The sequence below is a fragment of the Lepisosteus oculatus genome, chromosome 18 (genome assembly GCF_040954835.1).
Source record: "Lepisosteus oculatus isolate fLepOcu1 chromosome 18, fLepOcu1.hap2, whole genome shotgun sequence".
Classification (NCBI taxonomy): domain Eukaryota; kingdom Metazoa; phylum Chordata; class Actinopteri; order Semionotiformes; family Lepisosteidae; genus Lepisosteus; species Lepisosteus oculatus.
The window spans coordinates 15,921,855-15,941,287 of record NC_090713.1 but is presented as its reverse complement, the minus strand read 5'-3'; the positions used below and the strand labels follow the sequence as shown (position 1 = coordinate 15,941,287).

The following is a 19,433-nucleotide window of genomic DNA, read 5'->3' as shown; positions in this document are numbered from 1 at the left end:
TGAGGACTACCAGGGTAACACAGTGTTAATACACAATTATTGAGGACATATGGTTCACAAACTCATCTCCATTTGTTTCAAACTGAATGTCATGTCATGTCATTTACTAAACTGCTTTATACCAAACAGTGTTGCAGGAAGCCAGAGTCTACCCAGCAAGCAACGAGCACAAGGCAGGGTACACCCTGGACGGGGCGTCAGTCCATTGCAGGGCAAGTGCAAGCCAATCATACATGGGTACAATTTGGAGGCCACGGTAAAGGCCGAGGGGGGAAATTTGGCCCGGACACCAGGATAACTCCCTACTCTTGTGAGAAATGCCCAGGAATTTTTAACGACTACTGAGAGTCAGGACCTCGGTCTTACTGAATGTGAAAGAAAAAATGTTAGTCAAGCTGAAGTGAAAGATCCTGTACTTTAAATTATATGCATTTAAAATTGAGGATTTAAAACAGGAAGAAATTCTTTTTCAATTTGTACTCAATTTGAACTACCTCATGGGAGATGGGCTGGATGGCCTCCTCTCTTTCTTAACTTTTCTGATGACCTTGTGTAAGTGAAAAACTCTCTGCTCCTCTAAATGGCACTAACCTGTAAGGATGGCAGGGTCAAAAAAGACACTTGGTAAGCAGACAGGTCAGAGAGTACTGGCAAACCACACTGGAGAGCTGCAGAAAAATGAAAAAACAGCAATTTTATTTAGTTAAAATAGTGGATTGAAGTAATATATAAACTTTCTTGTTCTTTAATAAAACTAATCCAAGTACTGTATCTTCAACACAATAATGTCAAAATGCTGCAACTCACAGAGAAAACAACCAAATCTATTTGAACAAGAAATCATATTTTTCCTACAGTTGAATTTTCATTTTCATATTTGAGGGAATTAACTAAAAGGTTTTCACTAAAAGTTTGTATTATATCTAGTTATAGATAACTTAGATTAACTTGGTATCTTTTCACTTGTGTTTTACTAAATCCATCCCAGTATGTCTGGTCTCAAAAGATAAGATGGGGTCTTTACGCATAGCTGGCATAGTTCTCAGAGAAATGACCAGTGACCTCTCCTGGAACAAATGGTCTATTCAGCAGAAGGGACTGCTTGTCACACAAGCTGGCAGTAAAGAAAATATACGTATATACTGGTCAGCTTTCTAGAATGACCATACATAGCCACAGTGCAAGTAGAGAGTCATGTGGGAGTGTATCTTGTATCGTTTGTTTCACTGTATAAAAGAGCACTGTAAGTGTTGTCTTTTAAGTCTTGTGCCTAAAAGCAAGACTTCCATATGCATATGAAATAAAGACGACTTTTAACACACAAACTCTCAGCTGATGCCCTTTGTTTGGCACAACATATTAAAAATAAAAAAAAATCCAAACACTCTATCGTAATGTATATTTTAGAATAATAAGGAAGATGGATTTAGGACTCAATGTTTTTGGCATCATTTTGATTAATTGTGTCACGTAGCTCGAAGCAACAGAAGGTAGAACCCTGTGCCTGGCTTTGCTGGAAATCCCTTGTGGTTCGGTGTTGAATCTAGGGACGAAGTCGTGATCTTGGACAAGAGCTAGGGGTCGACAGCCAGGAAGGTTCCAAGGAGGCGAAGTACAATGGCTGTAGGCGAAGTCGTTGTTTTGGACGAAAGCTTGGGGTCAGGAAGGTTTTGTGGAGGTGAAGTACTTTAATGAGAGGCGAGGACGAGAGCTAGGAGTCGAATACCGGGAGAGTAGTAATTTGGAAATCGCAGGGAAAGTAACAGGGTACTGAGCTCAGGGAGGAAACCTCAATAGTGAGCGAGGAAAAGGAGATGTGTGAGGGTTTAAATAGTGTGGATTTAATTGGTGCGTGGGCGTTTAGGGAGAGTAGAGCTCATGGAAATGCAGGAGCTCTTGCATGCTTGCGTGTGGTTTGTGACAAATTGATTTTGACATGACTCTTGTTGTGTTAAATGATATTAAAGGACTTCTTTGGGGGGGGGGGGTTAATTGGGATGAGATGAGGAGTGTTTTTCCGCTGCTGAATATCAATCCTAGTATAAATCAAGTGTAAATCTTATACATTTAACTGAAGTCCATTCAGAGTTCCACTGTTATCCATGTCACCTGTTGCTCTACATCTGCAACACGTTCCTTACCCCGGAGTTCGCCATCTTGCTTCCCTGCATAACCACACAGCAAAAATAATATTTCCAATCAACATTTACTCTAAACAACACATCCTTACCCAGTTTGGCTTCTACAAAAACGCTTAACTAATTACTTTCTAATCACTTCCGCATCTCAAACGTAACACTGCATTTCCTTATCACTGCCAGTGCCAAATGCCATCTACAGGATAAACTATTAAACAGCATATAAACTTGTTCCCAACACGGATTTTTAATGGTGTGTATTATCTTGAAGAAAAATGAAAAAAAAACTAAATTTTAACAAGCAAAAAAAAGAGGGGTGCCTCTTTTTTAACTAATACATCTTATTTCTAGCCCACTACACAAACACAAAGAGGAACCAATATCCTCTAATATATCAGGAACACAGCACCCTTGTTTCATCTGTAAATTGGAGCCATTCCTCAGGTGGACTCTCCAACAGTGATATAAAGTACTCTTTACTGCTGAATCAAGGCTTGGCATTTTTGCCTCAGGATTTGCTGTGCTAGTTAAACTGTCGAGATGGAGTGTGAATTTTCTAGAGGAAGAGCAGCAACTTACAGCCATTATAGAAAATAGCACAAGCCATGGACTCTATTTGGCTTTGACGTGTGGATATCAGAAATGGGGTACAGCTCCATTAGTCTGTGAGAACATTGGGACTGTACCGGCCTTGTGTGTTTTCTACCACAATTTGACCTCCAGTCAAACTCCATTCAAAAACTCCTTAAAAAAAACAGGAGTCAGGAATCCAAGTTTTAGGGTTTTATTGAACAAACACTAAGCATTTAACTTTGGAATAAAGAGATTAGATTAGATTAAAGATACAAACTAAAACATGATTAATTACTAACATTTATACACACTTCATTTCTTGTTCTATACAAATTTAGATACCTTCAGTTATTTGCACAAAATTTTTTACTATATTAACAAAATATATTTTTAGTTTTGTATTTTGAACATTATTAACTGCGCTTTTGTTATATGAATCAAACTGGCCTGGTACACAGTAGTATGTTTCACATCGTTCACTCAAAAAAGTGAAGAATAGTTCTGAAATATATCTGTACATACTGTAAACACATTAAGTTTATATATTAAAAAAGCCTGTCCGTTATCAGTCCAAAAGCTTACTCTTAAACCCCACACACATCCTGGTGTCCAGACTGACAGAAGATCTGTAGGTTCTCCTCCTGGACTGGAGACCAGTCTCCCATAGGGTCATCCTCAGCAATGCTGCTCTCATTTGTACAGCTGGGAAGACTTGAGCAGTTCAGGTGAAGTGTCTGGCTCACAGCAGCAGGCCAGCGCTGCAATAGGACAACAATTCCACAGCCCTCTGTTTGCAAGATAAGAGACCTTACTGCTGCACCCTGCCTGTAAAAGATTGAGAGGCAACGCTACATCAGAACAGTAGAGCCTCAGAAAAAATTACACATCTGAAAACCTCAAACCTTGCAAGTGCTGTACATATGAGCTTTTACACCTTCAACAGGTAACTGGTGTCCATAACTTCCTCTGTGTTCGATCCTATCTTCCTCTCTCTTCCTCAGTCAGGACTGTGTTCCCCCCATCGCTGTGCTGGGCTCTGGGGGGGGGTCTGCATGCAATTGTGGCTCACATGGGGACTTTAAGTGAGCTGGGGGCTCAGAACCTGCTGGACACCATCATGTACCTGTGTGGACTGTCAGGATCCACCTGGTCAGTCTGAGACTGGGCTCCAAGATCAGCTGTGAGCCTGTGAATTCAGTTCCCTTTCTGAAAGATGTGGAACAGCAATTGATCTTTGTTGATAGTCAGGTGTGCAGTGTAACCCTGGAAATTCAGATTTCAGTCCAGAAGGTTCTGGGAGAGCCGTGGAGTCAGCTGTGCACAATCCATGCACTGGTGAAATGTTTTTGGTTTCCTTCCTGATCTGTGTGTTTGTGTGTCTAACACTGCAGGTGTATGTCTTCTCTGAACCATTACCCACAGTGGTCCTCTCATGTGGAGGATGCAGAGTCAAAGATGGTGGAAACACTCACAGGGAACAATTTCAGCTTTTCAAAAATGAGACAAAAAATTAATGAGTTGACAGAGGATGAGAGCTTTTCCTTAACAGACGTACAGTATGGGCTGCCGGTTTTGTTTACAAAGTGGTGAAAGCATTGCGTTTTGTGTATGCTTATGTGTAACTGTCTGTATGTTCTCTTTCTATGTGGCTGGTTGTGTTTGTGAACCTGTTTTGCAGAAGTCTTTGGATAACACAGCCTTTGTAGGAATCTATTACCATCTCTACTTCATTATCAATACTTTTTTTCTCTTGAAGAAAAAGGGCCATATTTCAAAATGAGAAGGGGAGATCTTAACTCAATATTTAATTTCAATTTCACGTCTTTAGAGATAAAATTAGCTAAATAAAAATTGCTATTAATAATACTTTATAACACAAAAACCATGATTTTATAAAGCACTCCAGCAAAGTAAGACAGATTGGGACAGTGAGGGAAAGGGTGTTTAGTACAAATGAGTGCAGTTACCTCAGATGGCCACTAGAGGACACAATGATCCAGATCTGCATAGCTCAGACACTGGGCACCCGATTCGTCAGTATTAAACACCAGCACTCTCCAGAGGGATTTAGCTGTCAGGGAAGCTGTATTGATACAGTACACTGCAACTCTGTGTTCTTCTTTTACACCTTCAACAGGTAACTTAGTTCTGACAAGCTGAATTTGAAGTATGAGAATCCTGGCTATTATAATATATTCCTTTTTGAAATAAACAGTACTTATGCTTCTTCCATGTGGTGTCTTCTCTCTTCCCACACAGGGCTTTTTTCATGATTATCTATTCCTAGTCTCAGCCTCCTCATTTGAAACCACCACTTTCTTCACAAATCATAGAAACTGGTAAAGTCACTGAGGGTGGCAGGATATTGCCTGTAGCTTCCTGAGGAATATAGTTCTGCCCAGAGCTGCTCTTATGCCTTAACAGTATGCTACACAGTGTGCTTTCCTCACACTGTACTTTTCCAGTTGGTATAAATTCTGTAGCTTTTACCATGAATGGCATAGTGGAAATTTATTAATTTAATACCATCCTCATGTATTCTATAGAGCTGGTAATTTTGTTACGTGCCTTACCTTAAGTGTTTCAAATTGAGATTTAACAACTTCCTTGATACCTGATAAATTAATAAAATTAAAATACATGATTTCATAGAAAAAAGATTGAATTTCAGATGTTCTAGTGAGGGCAGTAAATACATAAAATGCACTATGGAACTATATTGACTCTAAAGGTATAAATCATGGGCACTGTGGTACAAGAATAGTTTAAAAGTATTTCTATAGAGGTAAACCATGTTTACCATGTGGAAGCAGAAGGTGATGTTAATAAAAGAAGTGAACATGGAGGCAAAACTGAATTTCAGAACATTTTATTTAAAAAAACGCAGTGAATCTCCATTTAAGAGTGAACAGCAGAAATGCTAAAAAAATACTCAGGCAAGTAAATGTAAACCAAGCTTAAAACCAGCGTAGACAGACTCAGTGAACGTACAATCGAAAGTATGGAGACAGACTTCTCTATCTTCGATGCCATAAAAATACAATGCCCCCCCTCCATCGATATCTATGCCTATCTTATCAAATGAGCGTTGACTGATGGGGGTTGGATTATTGTTGTGGAGGACCTCAAACTTGACTGCGTGCAGTGCAAAGCCCAGGAATTCGGATTTCCTCCCAGGTGGCTTACGGAACCATCTCCTTTTCTTTGGATGCTTCCGTAGGCAACTCCAATCCAGATCTCTTTTCCACTCCACTTGATGCTCCATTTCTTTTTCCCGTCCACCTTCTCCTTACAGAGGACTTGAGGAAAATTGTCAAACCACAAAAGTTTCGTAGGGTATTTTTTGTCCTCCGCACTCCTTTTGGCCCTTTTATAGGGTTCGTTGAGATCGATGAAATTGTTGGTAGTGTCAGGGTCCAGAGACAGATAGAGTAGTCCTGTTTGCAGAGAGAGGGGAGAGAGAGCGAAGAACATACAAATATATTTGGTGATTGCTTGGCAACTCCTCCTAATTAATATGCACCTAATAGATCTTCTACATAGCATTTCATGACAAGATATTGAAAAAAGCACTCTATTCCCATGTTAACATTCAATCAATTAAAATATACAGTATGTCTGAAGTATAACATTGAAGTTTCCATATGTTCAGTATTTAACAAAGAGCTCTTTTTATATTTGCAATATGGTTTTTAAGACTGCGGGATTCACAGTTAATGATTTCCATTGTGTACCTTTCTCTTTCGTGTTACTTTGAAAAGGTAGTATAATTAACCATAAATGCCAACGTCTATCCTCTCTGACAATGTAAGAAAATTAGATGCTTTATACCCATACAACTATGTGTAGAAAAAGCAGCTTTGAATTATCATGATTAGGAACATTTTGTCAAAATTAGACTTTGTAGCGGCGAGGCTTATTAATAAGAAAGAATTAAGTGTTCTGAGCCTTCCCAAATGAGGCCCCATTTCTCTGTTCATCTCTGTGGTGCAGCCACAGAGAAACTATTCATGCAGGCTGATTTAAGGTTTCTTTTGATAAGGTTTCCTAGGACAGCTCCCAAAGGGGGATGCACTAGGCTAAGCCTGGCTATCATGATCAATGGTCATCCATTGGCGCCTATCTGTCTAGAGAGTGCCAGATGGACATCTGGACTGCATTCCTAAGTGTCAGGAGTAAGTGACTCATTTCTCACCTTGATCAACCAATCAGGGACGTGGGTTACTCGTAGGGCCGAGTAACCCACGTGGGACTCTGATGCCCATGGAACTTTCAGCCAATCAACGAGCTGAAGTTCCTCCAGGTAAAAACAGGCAACACAGAGAGCCTGAGAGATTCAGTGAGATTTCTGTGGAGAATTCTGTGGACTATTCTAAAGGGAGGATTCAGTGAGATTCAGAAGAGATTCAGTAGGATTCTGGAGAGAATTCTGTGGACTATTCTAAAGGGAATTCAAAGGAGAATTCAAGGGCAGGACGGCCCAGGAGCAGAAGGCTCCCAAGGGCAGAACATTCTCGCAGCGCGCCTCCTGACCATCCTGAGACTCAGCCCGGACAACCACAGAACGGCCAGTGTGTCCGAGTGCCAGAACTTTCCTTTGTTCTAAGAGTCTAGAGCGGAGGTTGCCAGAGAGTAACCAGAGGATCCACCCGAGTTTAGCACCAGCAGCAGGCCTCGTCAACAGGTCAGAACTGTGGACAGCTGAATCACTATTCAGAACTAGCTCTTCATCAGGAACGAACCGGTCCTCTTCCTGACCTGCTGGGACTCACAGTCATCTTTTCTCCTGTGCGCAAACTTTGCTAGTTAAAGCCAACACTAACTAGCCAGCCAGTGAGCATCTGCAGCGCACCGTCGCAAGCCGCACAGCACAGCCTGGCACCGAGTCAGAGAGTGCGGATTGGACAGCAACAGCCTGCAACTGTTTCTTTGTGCCCGCAGGAGATCTGAATCCCCAGAGATTGGATGAGTATTCAACTTCACTGCATTACAGCTCGAGAATTCAATTGTTATCCCAACCAGTTGATATCAATTTAATTCCTAAGAGTTATGTACTTGTTTTGAGTATCTAATGTAGAAGTTATAACCAAGTTCATTTATGAAACGGTCTAAATGAATGATATACTGAACGTATGTCCTCTTGATATGTGTAACTCTTTGTAACTGATTGAATATATATCTTTTGTATTCTGATAACCCTCTCGATAAGATCTGTTAGTTTTACATGCATATTCTATGTATTAATTAATGTATCCTCATGTATAAGTACCTGTGTGTGTGCGTTGTTTGAGTTATGTCGCATGGTTGGATTCTAAAGCCATCAAAAGATCAATTTTGTGATTTACTGCTACAATTAATAATTGTCCCAGTAAATGCCCAAACCCTACAGAACTGGTGCCTTCAGAGAGCACACTACATTTAATATGGCAACGTTACAACTTAATAGCTTCACCAACACTTGTGGATCACAGTGCGTAATTAGAAAAGGTCCATGTTTGCTGACTGAATAAAATGTAGTTAAAAAACTGTCAAAGAAAAGACTTCACTCAGGTTAGGTGTGGTCAAGCAGAGTCCCTTTATTCATGCACATGGGGAGGATATAATCATGCCGACCTGAGAGCAGCCTCTCATACAGATCTGTGAGTAACCTCTCCACCGAGATGATAAATGCAATGAGTTTTATACAGCAAATTCACACAGGAAAGCTCATTCTAAGTTTCTATATTAGGAGTTGATTTTCTCTCTACAAACATTTCTTTGTAATTGACCACATTCTTCTTAAGAAGCAGTTTTACCTTGCATACAGACAAAAGAAAGTATATAAATAAAAGGTATGAAATGAGCTAGACATTCTGCTGTTGTAACATTAATATCAAAAAGTCAAATAATAAGCTTGCAATTGTTCTTTCACACTGTTGCTGGGCAAAAGGCATTTTTCAAAGCCAACTAGTCATTATCTTATACACTTTAAAAAGGTAAATGCTAAAATTCTTCCTCAAAACATTACTATGATAAATAAAAGCAAAAATAGTAATCAAGTAATCATAGTAATCAAGTAAACTTGATCAACTGAATTCATTGTCTCTAAGCCCTTCAATAGAAGTAAAGCTGAAGTATTGTTATGAAAAATGCACACTTATATAGAGAAAAGGAGTGAAAAAATACCCATGTAGAAGACACACCTCTGGGCACAGCCTGAAGGTAATCTTCCGCTTTCAAATCTCAGATGTTAGACATTTCAACAATTCCAAATGTTTAGTTCCAAGTTAATAGTTTAACTAATTAAATAGCGAATATATTATTTGAACTGCTTCTTAATTTACCTTTTTAGTTTTTTATACAGCCATGACTGTAGCTGAGTTAATAGCTGAATTGCCCAAAAACAAAGCTCATAATTATACCTTTCCTGTGTAGACAATGAGTAGAAGAGATGCTTCTTTTCATGTCAAAACATATCCATCAACATTATGACTTTTCTAAATATTTAGATTGTGGTTAAGATTGATTTTTCAGGGTAAATATTAATCCTGGTGTTTCATAGAAGCAGGAGTTGAAATACTTCACATGTAAATGTTAACATTTTCCCACTATTATGTATAAATGTATTGTAACATTTTGTTTAGCACAGCTTGTCTTTTGTTATTATTCCAACTGTCCAAATTGTCCTCATTATTAACAAAGAAAAAAAAGTCACAGTCTAAATGGTCCAGTAAAATCAGCAGAGGTAATAAGATTAATGGGAGTTAAAAGTTTCACTTTTCCAAAACATAAAACTCTTTAATCACTTGATATACCTACTGTACTACTGATTATAATACTATCCATGATCTTTTCATGATTAAGTTGCAAATGTTCTCAAGATTTCAGAGACTTCTGTCTGCTTGTTAAATACTAACCTTGGCCCTTTATTTGACATCTTTAATTTACAAAGAATTACCTTTAACATACTGCTGTGGCATCCAGAATGATGTTTGTTCTTGGTTCAACACCCACCTTTAACCCAGACAACACATACAGCAACTCCCCATTTCCTTGGAGCAAATTATATCTTTTTCTATTACATCTGCTTCTTGTAAATGTGGACAGCAAATGTTCATTTTAAATAGATAAAATTCAAGATTGGGCCCCTTTCGGATAATATTTAAATTAGACAAGAACAAGGGCTGTATCCAGGGAGAAAAAAAATCATGTAAAATACTGATTGGTATTTATGTTAACATGACATTTACCTCTTCTGGACAATGTGGGGAAAGCAATGTAAAAGACAAACAAATAAGACTTTTACAAGTTTGAAATTGAAAATCAAGTTTCCTTGCTTGGAATCAGTCAAGATAAGAGTGTTGTAACAGAAAGAATAAGGTTCTGGATCTCGAGATTAAGTAAAACAGATGAGTTTATTGCATGCAAGGAACAATAAAGCCGAAGTCTTGTTCCCCGCAAGAAACAGCAAAACCAAAGTATTGTTCGATATGCCGCTACAAACTTTTAGGTTATATAGTCCTTCCTTGCTGCTTCGGACGTCATTCTGTGTTATGGTAAAGAGGGGTGGTCATGGTATTTGGCCAGTTAAGAGACCCTGGCCAAATGGTCAGTTTAAGATTACACCCACAGGGGGTTCCTAGCTCGCATCTGGAATCCTTATAAGTTAACTCCCTTTCCTGCCATAAACCCCTGTTGCTTAGAAGTCTAATTTTCAGGCAGAACTGACTTAAGTTAACCCTTTTTACATCTTGTGTTTTACTACAAGAGCAACTGAATACATGAGGAATGACAGCAGCTGAAGACTGAGAGAAAATAGGATGTTTTGTGAAATGTGAAGACTTGGCTTCAAAAACTCCATTCCGAGGTTTAAAGCAATGTCCTACACCGAAAAGCTGAAGAAACTGAACTTTTAAGCCTTGGACAGAGAAGAAAATGGAGGGGACCTGATACAAGTATTCAAACAATCAAATGCATTGAAAAAGCCAACAGTTGGACCCAACTAGAGGACACGAGGGGAAACTATGTGGTTTAGATGTGCTATAAATGATCTCTGATCATTTGTAATATTTCTGGTAACCTAATACAGTTTACTTTTTAATTTGTGTAGCTTCATATTCATCTGATACTCAAAAGGCCAAATAACTATCAGTTATGTGGGTGTGGATTAACATGGATACAGCAGGGAGCAGGCTGCTGTAACCTTTTTGTTCAAGGTAATTCACCTGTCTCACACCCATACTGTTACAAAAGTATTCCTACTCAACACTTCCATGGAAATGTTCCTAATCTTTATGTGATTTGGCACTCTTCCACAGTTCAACAGGAACACAAACTCTCAGTCAACACAATTACTTGAAACTCCTTTGACTCTGGTCAACTGAAGCAATACAGAGATCTGTGCAAGAATCCTTGCATTTCTTAATTTCTGTCAATGATCAAGATTCACTAGTTAATCTAGTTAAACTAGGCTTATTTGCATATGATATCCAATCAGTAAGATTAACCCCATAATCAGCATAATACTCCATAATCAGCAAATGAAAAGATGAGTTTGATCAGATTAGAGACTGTAAACGCTTGGCAGGGGACGTTTAATATTGATACGTGCAGGGTTTCACATACACATAGTAGCATGAAGCATAATTACAAAAAAGGGAGCACTGACATACAAGAGTCTAGTGACCAAAAAGAATTGGGTGTTTCTGTTGACATGTTATTTATGTTTTCTAGACAATGTGGGGAAGCAGCAGTATAGGCAAACAGAATATTAGGATAGAAGTGAAACACAGGCAGTTTCTCCTGCATACCCTGGCTCTGGAGGAACACAAGTGCTTCAGAACACTGGCAACTATTTTTCCATTCAATCAAGACTGCTGGACTGTACCACACTCCAGTAAAATTTCCATAAACACGGATTTAAAAAAAATACCTAAGGAAAGTGCTTCTCACTATACTTCAAGATCTTCAATGCTTGGTGCCCCAGCATACGTCTACATTGCTTGATAATATCATTCATGGTGCAGCACTCCAGTCAGCTGCAAGGACCCCTGAGCTGCCCAAGACTCCATTTACTGAGCATACAGATGTGTCTTGTCCTTCTGTTCCTGCTGCCTCCTCTGTACTTTTGTGTTCTTCTTGTTATCTACAGCCAAGCTATTTTCTCTATTTTCCTTATTTATTTTCCCACTACTCTGTAAGACATACTCTGCTAATAGGGTAATGCGTTCAGGGGCTGCCAACAGACAAGTCTGTATACCTTTCCCACTAAGGTGACATCTCCGAATAAAGTCTGCTCTTCTTCACAAGGCAATAAGTACTATAAACCTACTTATCAAGGAAATATAAGAGACAACATTATAAAAGCTCCTGCCATGTAGGAATGCTAATTAAGCATGGCACATCTCCAGTCAAGAAGAGGATATCTCCTGTTCCAGTAACACAGTAGAAGGTTCAGGAAGATGGGAAGGCGTGCAAGAATTCCTTCCAAAAGATTAAATCCTTTTAAAACTGTGGAAATGTTCCTAATAATTATCCACATGTCTCAGAAGTACATTTTTTTTCATTTTGTTGATAATAAAGCAATAGCGTGGGAAGATCCAGAAAGATTGTGACCAACTCTACTGAATTCCAAGAAACAAACAATTGTAGTCCTTACCTCTTAGTAATGTGAGCGCTGACCGTCTCTCCTGCCGATGGGAAGTTCTGCGCCTTCTGGAGCATCCGCCGACTACGCCAAAATTTTTGTAACAGAAAGAATAAGGTTCTGGATCCCGAGATGAAGTAAAACAGATGAGTTTATTGCATGCAAGGAACAATAAAGCCGAAGTCTTGTTTCCCGCAAGAAACAACAAAACCGAAGTATTGCTCGATGTGCCGGTACAAACTTTTAGGTTATATATTCCTTCCTTGTGGCTTCGGACGTCATTCTGTGTTATGGTAAAGAGGGGGGTCATGGTATTTGGCCAGTTAAGAGACCCTGGCCAAATGGTCAGTTTAAGATTACGCCCACAGGGGGTTCCTAGCTCGCATCTGGAATCCTTATAAGTTAACCCCCTTTCTTTATAAGTTAACCCCTGTTGCTTAGAAGTCTAATTTTCAGGCAGAACTGACTTAAGTTAACCTTTTTTACATCTTGTGTCTTACTTCAAGAGCAACTGAATACATGAGGAATGACAGCAGCCGAAGACTGAGAGAAAATAGGATGTTTTGAGAGATGTGAAGACATGGCTTCAAAAACTCCATTCCGAGGCTTGAAGCAATGTCCTACACCGACAGGCTGAAGAAACTGAACTTTTAAGCCTTAGACAGAGAAGAACATGGAGGGGATCTGATACAAGTATTCAAACAATCATATGCATTGAAAAAGCCAATAGTTGGACCCAACTAGAGGACACGAGTGGAAACTATGTCGAAGAACTCTTAAAACTGTAAAAGCTGTGAACAGGAGGCACATCTTTATCCAAAAGGATTGTGAAAGTATGGAATAAGCTACCCAATCACTTTGTTGAAGCTGGTATTTAAAACAAACAGCCTAAAAAATACCCCTGAATCAATTCTCAACATTTATAGCACAGGTTTAGATGTGCTATGAATGACCTCTGATCATTTGTAATATTTCTGGTAACCTAGTACAGTTTACTTTTTAATTTGTGTAGCTTCATATTCATCTGATACTCAAAAGGCCAAATAACTATCTGTTATGTGGGTGTGGATTAACATGGATACAGCAGGGAGCAGGCTGCTGTAACCTTTTTGTTCAAGGTAATTCACCTGTCACACACCCATACTGTTACAAAAGTATTCCTACTCAACACTTCCATGGAAATGTTCCTAATCTTTATGTGATTTGGCAATCTTCCACAGTTCAACAGGAGCACAAACTCTCAGTCAACACAATTACTTGAAACTCCTTTGACTCTGGTCAACTGGAGCAATACAGAGATCTGTGCAAGAATCCTTGCATTTCTTAATTTCTGTCAATGATCAAGATTCACTAGTTAATCTAGTTAAACTAGGCTTATTTGCATATGATATCCAATCAGTAAGATTAACCCCATAATCAGCAAATGAAAAGATGAGTTTGATCAGATAAGAGACTGTAAACGCTTGGCAGGGGACGTTTAATATCGATACATGCAAGGTTTCACATACACATACTGTAGTACCATGAAGCATAATTACAAAAAAGGGAGCACTGACAGCTGGACTGTACCACACTCCAGTAAAATTTCCAGAAACATGAACTTAAAAAAAATACCTAAGGAAAGTGCTTCTCACTATACTTTAATATCTTCAATGCTTGGTGCCCCAGCATACGTCTACATTGCCTGATAATGTCATTCATGGTGCAGCTCTCCAGTCGGCTGCAAGAACCCCTGAGCTGCCCAAGACTCCATTACTGAGCCTACAGATGTGTCTTGTCCTTCTGTTCCTGCTGCCTCCTCTGTACTTTTGTGTTCTTCTTGTTATCTACAGCCAAGCTATTTTCTCTATTTTCCTTATTTATTTTCCCACTACTCTGTAAGACATACTTTGCTAATAGGGTAATGCGTTCAGGGGCTGCCAACAAACAAGTCTGTATACTTTTCCCACTTAGATGACATCTACGAATAAAGTCTGCTCTTCTTCACAAGGTAATAAGTACTATAAACCTACTTATCAAGGAAATGTAAGAGACAACATTATAAAAGCTCCTGCCATGTAGGAATGCTAATTAAGCATGGCACCTCTCCATTCAAGAAGAGGATATCTCCTGTCCCAGTAACAGAGTAGAAGGCGTGCAAGAATTCCTTCCTAATAATTATCCACATGTCTCAGAAGTACATTTTTTTCATTTAGTTGATAATAAAGCAATAGGGTGCTATCTCAAGTTTTGAATTAAGGGAATAATCCAAGCCACATGGATTAAGGGTCTTAAAATACCAATCGATACCTCTAGGGGTGAAATTAGGAAAAACACCAATTAGAAAATTTGAAATTCACACAAAGAAAATAGTATCGTGACTGCTTCTTTTGGTAAAAGATTGAATGAGGTGCTTGATGTGGTGACATTCCAACAAAAAAATATATGCTTACTATAATATTGCATAACATACAGTATGGCTTTAATTTCCCTCAAATTAATTGAGGCTTTAATTAACCTTAATTTCCCTTCGGGGTCAATAAAGTCTATCTATCTTTATGAAAGAATAGAAAGAATTATGCTGTGTTTGTTAACAAGGAAAAGAAAAAAACAACAAGTTGTTCAGAAATCCGAATATCATACCTGTTCCAATCACATATAAAAAGTTTAATGTTCTAACAAAAACATGGAAACTTTCCAACATTTCATCCAGTCCATCCTGGAGGCAGTATATTTTAATGTAAAATTTAAACTAGCCAAGCAAGAATTGTGTTTGTCTGCAGCTAATGAATATTACGAAAAAGAAACCAAAAACGGGAAATAAGCAACTCAGTTAGAGATGAATCCAAGAAACAAGAGGTAGTAGAGAATGGCTCTGTTGAACCAAGGAAGCAAAGTTTATATGCTGCCCACCATCTCTAGTCTTCAACAGATGTACCTGCGCTCTTGAAAAATGTCAGATCATCTCCAAAGTCTGGATCTCACACAACACATTCTTCAAGTGATAATCTTCCCCAGTATTCAAAAACAAGCAATATGAACACACCAAACATTTGTAATCTATGTGCTTCCTAAGGGAATAAGCAATTTGCATTTGCCTTCTGCTTGGGTACTTTTCTAGACAGAACTTATCAGACAGAAAAATTATCGTCAATAAATGTAATTATAGTAATGTTATAACTTGAGCTTCAATATACAATTTTGAAATTCTGAACTCGTTTAGAATATATTTTACATATTTCTTTTGCAGTTATAGATACAGCCATTCAAAATGCCCGGGCGATACCGCACTATTTTGCGGTGCGCTTTACGCAGTCTACCGCGAGTTACCGGTAAATACCGCTAGTTACCGTAAATTCTCCTATAATACCGCAAGCAAAATAATAGTATCCGGAATTTCCGCAAGGTGGAGCTAATAAAGCTCAACCTCTCATGTTTGAGCTGTGGCCATCAAAGTCTTTAACGAAGATATTACTAATAGTATTAATAATGAATGACCTTGGACAAGCTGTAAGTGTAAACTCAAAGTATTGCCCTGGTCAACATTCTTTTTTTCATTGGCCGGCTTTGTAAAAGTAACACCACAGCATTTCGCAATCACGCATTTGTTTCCAATCATGCAAAGTACAGTAATTTTTGAGAATCGATTCACCATGCCTTTCACATGTTCATAAAAGAGATTGATTTAGAAAAATAAACATATTACCGTATGCAAACTGTATGTATACAGTATGTACAGATGCAGCCATTCAAAATACGCGGTACAAACCCGCGGTACGGTAATCTATCCACAAGCCACCGCGGGGCACCGCAGAGCACCGCGGTAAGTGATTGGCTGGCCAAAATGACCGATAGGGGCACTCATGGTGCATTGGTTGGTAGTGCAAAGATTTAATCATTTAATGTCTTTACTCTGCACATTTTAATCCGCTTAGTTTTGAATATTTATATGGAATTTTACCACTAAAGGGAAATTTTAGTAGCTGAGCATAAAAAGAAGAGGAGCATAACGCATCTGAAGGTCATAAACTATATTAATTTAGGAACATAAACATTACTGTATGTACGTAAACTGTACTGTGTATGGCTGGTCTTGGTAGTTTAAAGAAAAAATACACACAAGTCTTCCATTTCTCCCTAAACATTTTAAGCATGAAAGTTTTATGAAACGGTACCCAAATATGTGATTGCTGTATAGAATTAATTTTAATTTAAAAAAATTATTTAACACGAAAATTAAGCTGTTTACATCTTCCGCCTGAGAACATAGTCACCCGTTGCTACCCAATGCAGAAACACAGCCACTAACTAGCAAAGAGAGGACATTAGCTAGCCAATATGATAAAGAAATAAATGATTCTTTTGTTTATTTCTTTTGCACATTTATTTGAACATTTTCATTGATTGAACAAGCATTTGGAAACTGTCCAATCCCTAGTTCATCAGGCATTTAATGCAAATTATTAATAAACTTTATTTTATATAGCATTTTAAACGAATAAGTAATTAGATTGCTCATAAACCTAATCACTTTTTCTACATAAACACAGCGTGATTGCTCTCTGTAAATGCTTTTTCTTTTTATTTAGGCCCAGATTTCAACTATAGATCGTATTATTATAAACTTTCTTGGAAAACTGTCTTTTATGTAAACCATGTTTGCTATTAATTCATTTAGGGTTAGAATATGATCATTGTCTTCCAATCAAATCGAGTTGACATTAGAAGCTTGCCATGCCCGGACTGTTACACCAACGCATTAGCATGTTAAAGTGATTTCATTGAGGAGCCTAGCTTTCTTAACTAGTAAGTACTGTACTTCCTTGGCTTTGGAGGGGGGAGGTGTCTTTCGCTGGAAATCTCGCCCCCATCTACTTTGAAAATACCTGTGAAACCGGTTTAATTCGTCACAGCCAGCATTCCCGCAGACAGGGGGGTTGTACTCATTAATGTCTTAGCCGGAACACATCATTATATCTCATTTTGTATTTCTAAAAAAAAATCGTTTGCCCAGCTTAACACTATTGCTGTTATTGTTTTTATCCTGGAAAACCATAACTCTGGTCTTGTCCATATTGACTGTCAGCGCCCAGGTCTGACAGTGCTGCTCCAGCAGTGCTAGGTTCTGCCGCAGCCTCTGTTCTGTGGGCGACAGCAGGACCAGGTCATCTGCAAAGAGCAGGAACTCGATTTCTGTAATTAATGCAGATCAGTAAATCAAGGGACAAAACAATTATTGCGCCCGGCTCCTCAATGGGCTTTGACGTGCTAATGCGTTGGTTTAACAGTCCGGGTGTGGCAATGTTTTTTATTATTGTTATAGAGAAACATGATCAGATTTTCCCTGGTTCAGAAAAAAAGATCTAAAGTATATTAGTTTGTCACTCTTCTCATCCCCTCTTTGCTAAATGGCTTTTGAATAGAGTCACATGAAGAGAGAGATGAAACAGCCCTACACAGCCCTGTCGCAGTACACAAATATAATTATATCTTATTAATTTCTTTAGATACGCGATTCTTTTAATACAGTCTTTGCTGTGCTCTAGAGGATCCTTGTGATATTTCGAGCTCTGGTTGAATGATAAGTGTCGCAGTTTAAATAATTTTCGTAGTTGGAAATTATGGAATGCTCTGTTAAAAGCAAGGGAGTTTTTATGTCCGTTGCAGTTTTTTGGCAACATGAATATAATTATATCGTTATTAATTTCTTGAGATATGCGATTCCATATTATATTCCCTTTTAATCAAATTCTTAAAGTATGCTTCTTGACTCAGGTATCTCGTTAGTTAAAGACTTCGATGCTTAAAATGTTTAGGGAGAAATGGAATACTGGTGTGTATTTTTTCTTTAAAGTACTGAAGAAAGATGTGAAGATGGGGGTTTGAATTTAATCCTTTCTGTAGGGGGTTTAGACTTCTAAGTCACAAGCTGGGGTTTATGGCAGGAAAGGGGGTTAACTGATAAGGATTGCAGATGCAAGCTAGGAACCCCCCTGGGTGTAATGTTAAACTGACCATTTGCCCAGAACATCGTAAACTGGCCAAATACCATGAACCCCCCTCTTTACCATCAGACCGAGTGACGTCAGAAACGGAGAAGAAAACACTATATAACCCAAAAGTTTGTAACAGTACGTTGAACAATACTTCGGTTTTGTTGTTTCTTGCGGGAAACAAGACTTCGGCTTTATTGTTCCTTGCATGCAATAAACTCATCTGTTTTACTTCATCTCGGGATCAAGAACCTTATTTCTTCTGTTACAACAAATTTGGCGTAGTCGGCGGATGCTCCAGAAGGCGCAGAACTTCCCATCGGCAGGAGAGACGGTCAGCGCTCACATTACTAAGAGGTAAGGACTCCTCTTTTTTAAAAAAAAAGTCCCGACTCTCTCTGACCGATTGGGAAATCTCTGCTCCCTGCGAGAATCGCCCGAGATGACGGAGTAAACGTGAGTTTCTGAATTCCTCTGGCCCGGGGAAGGCACCGGTGTATGTAATGGGTTGTTTGCTGTAAGCCCAGAATTTGGTCTGGCAGGGGTTCCGCGGTATTGTGTACAGGCGTTCGAAGCTGGTGTATGCCTTAATTGCGCGTGGAGTTTTGAATGGGTTTTGGACCCTTACCGTGAAGTTCAGGACTGGTGTGGGCCTTAATTGCGCCCAGAGTTCTGAAGGTCAGAACTGGTTTGGGCCTTAATTGCGCCCGGAGTTCTGAGGCTCAGAATCGGTGTGGGCCTTAATTGCGCCCGGGGTTCTAGAGCAAGTGGTGCATTAAATGCACGTAGTTCAGGACTGGTGTGGGTCTTAATTGCACCCGGAGTTCTGTGGCTCGGGATCGGTGTGGGCCTTAATTGCGCCCGGGGTTCTGGAGCTGAGTGGTGCATTAAATGCACGTATAATCCAGGATTGTTGTGGACCTTAATTGCGCCCGGGGTCCTGAGATTAGCTACGCCTTGATCGTGCACAGATTGGCGTGGCGTGGTGTTTTTTTTTGTTTTAAAGGAAACAGGAGTAGAAGAGATATATATATGTATGTATGTTTTTGGTGTTTTCCTTGTTTGTGAAATACATATATACACGCACGACACTAACATAAACACACCTCATAATAAAAGAGCAAA

General features: G+C 39.0%; 1 protein-coding gene across 1 annotated transcript in view; it reads right to left on the bottom strand.

Annotated features, from left to right (window-relative positions):
• LOC138223914 (NLR family CARD domain-containing protein 3-like) overlaps nucleotides 1–19,433 on the bottom strand; it is a 296,882-nt gene that overhangs the window by 39,889 nt on the left and 237,560 nt on the right. The window lies entirely within an intron of this gene.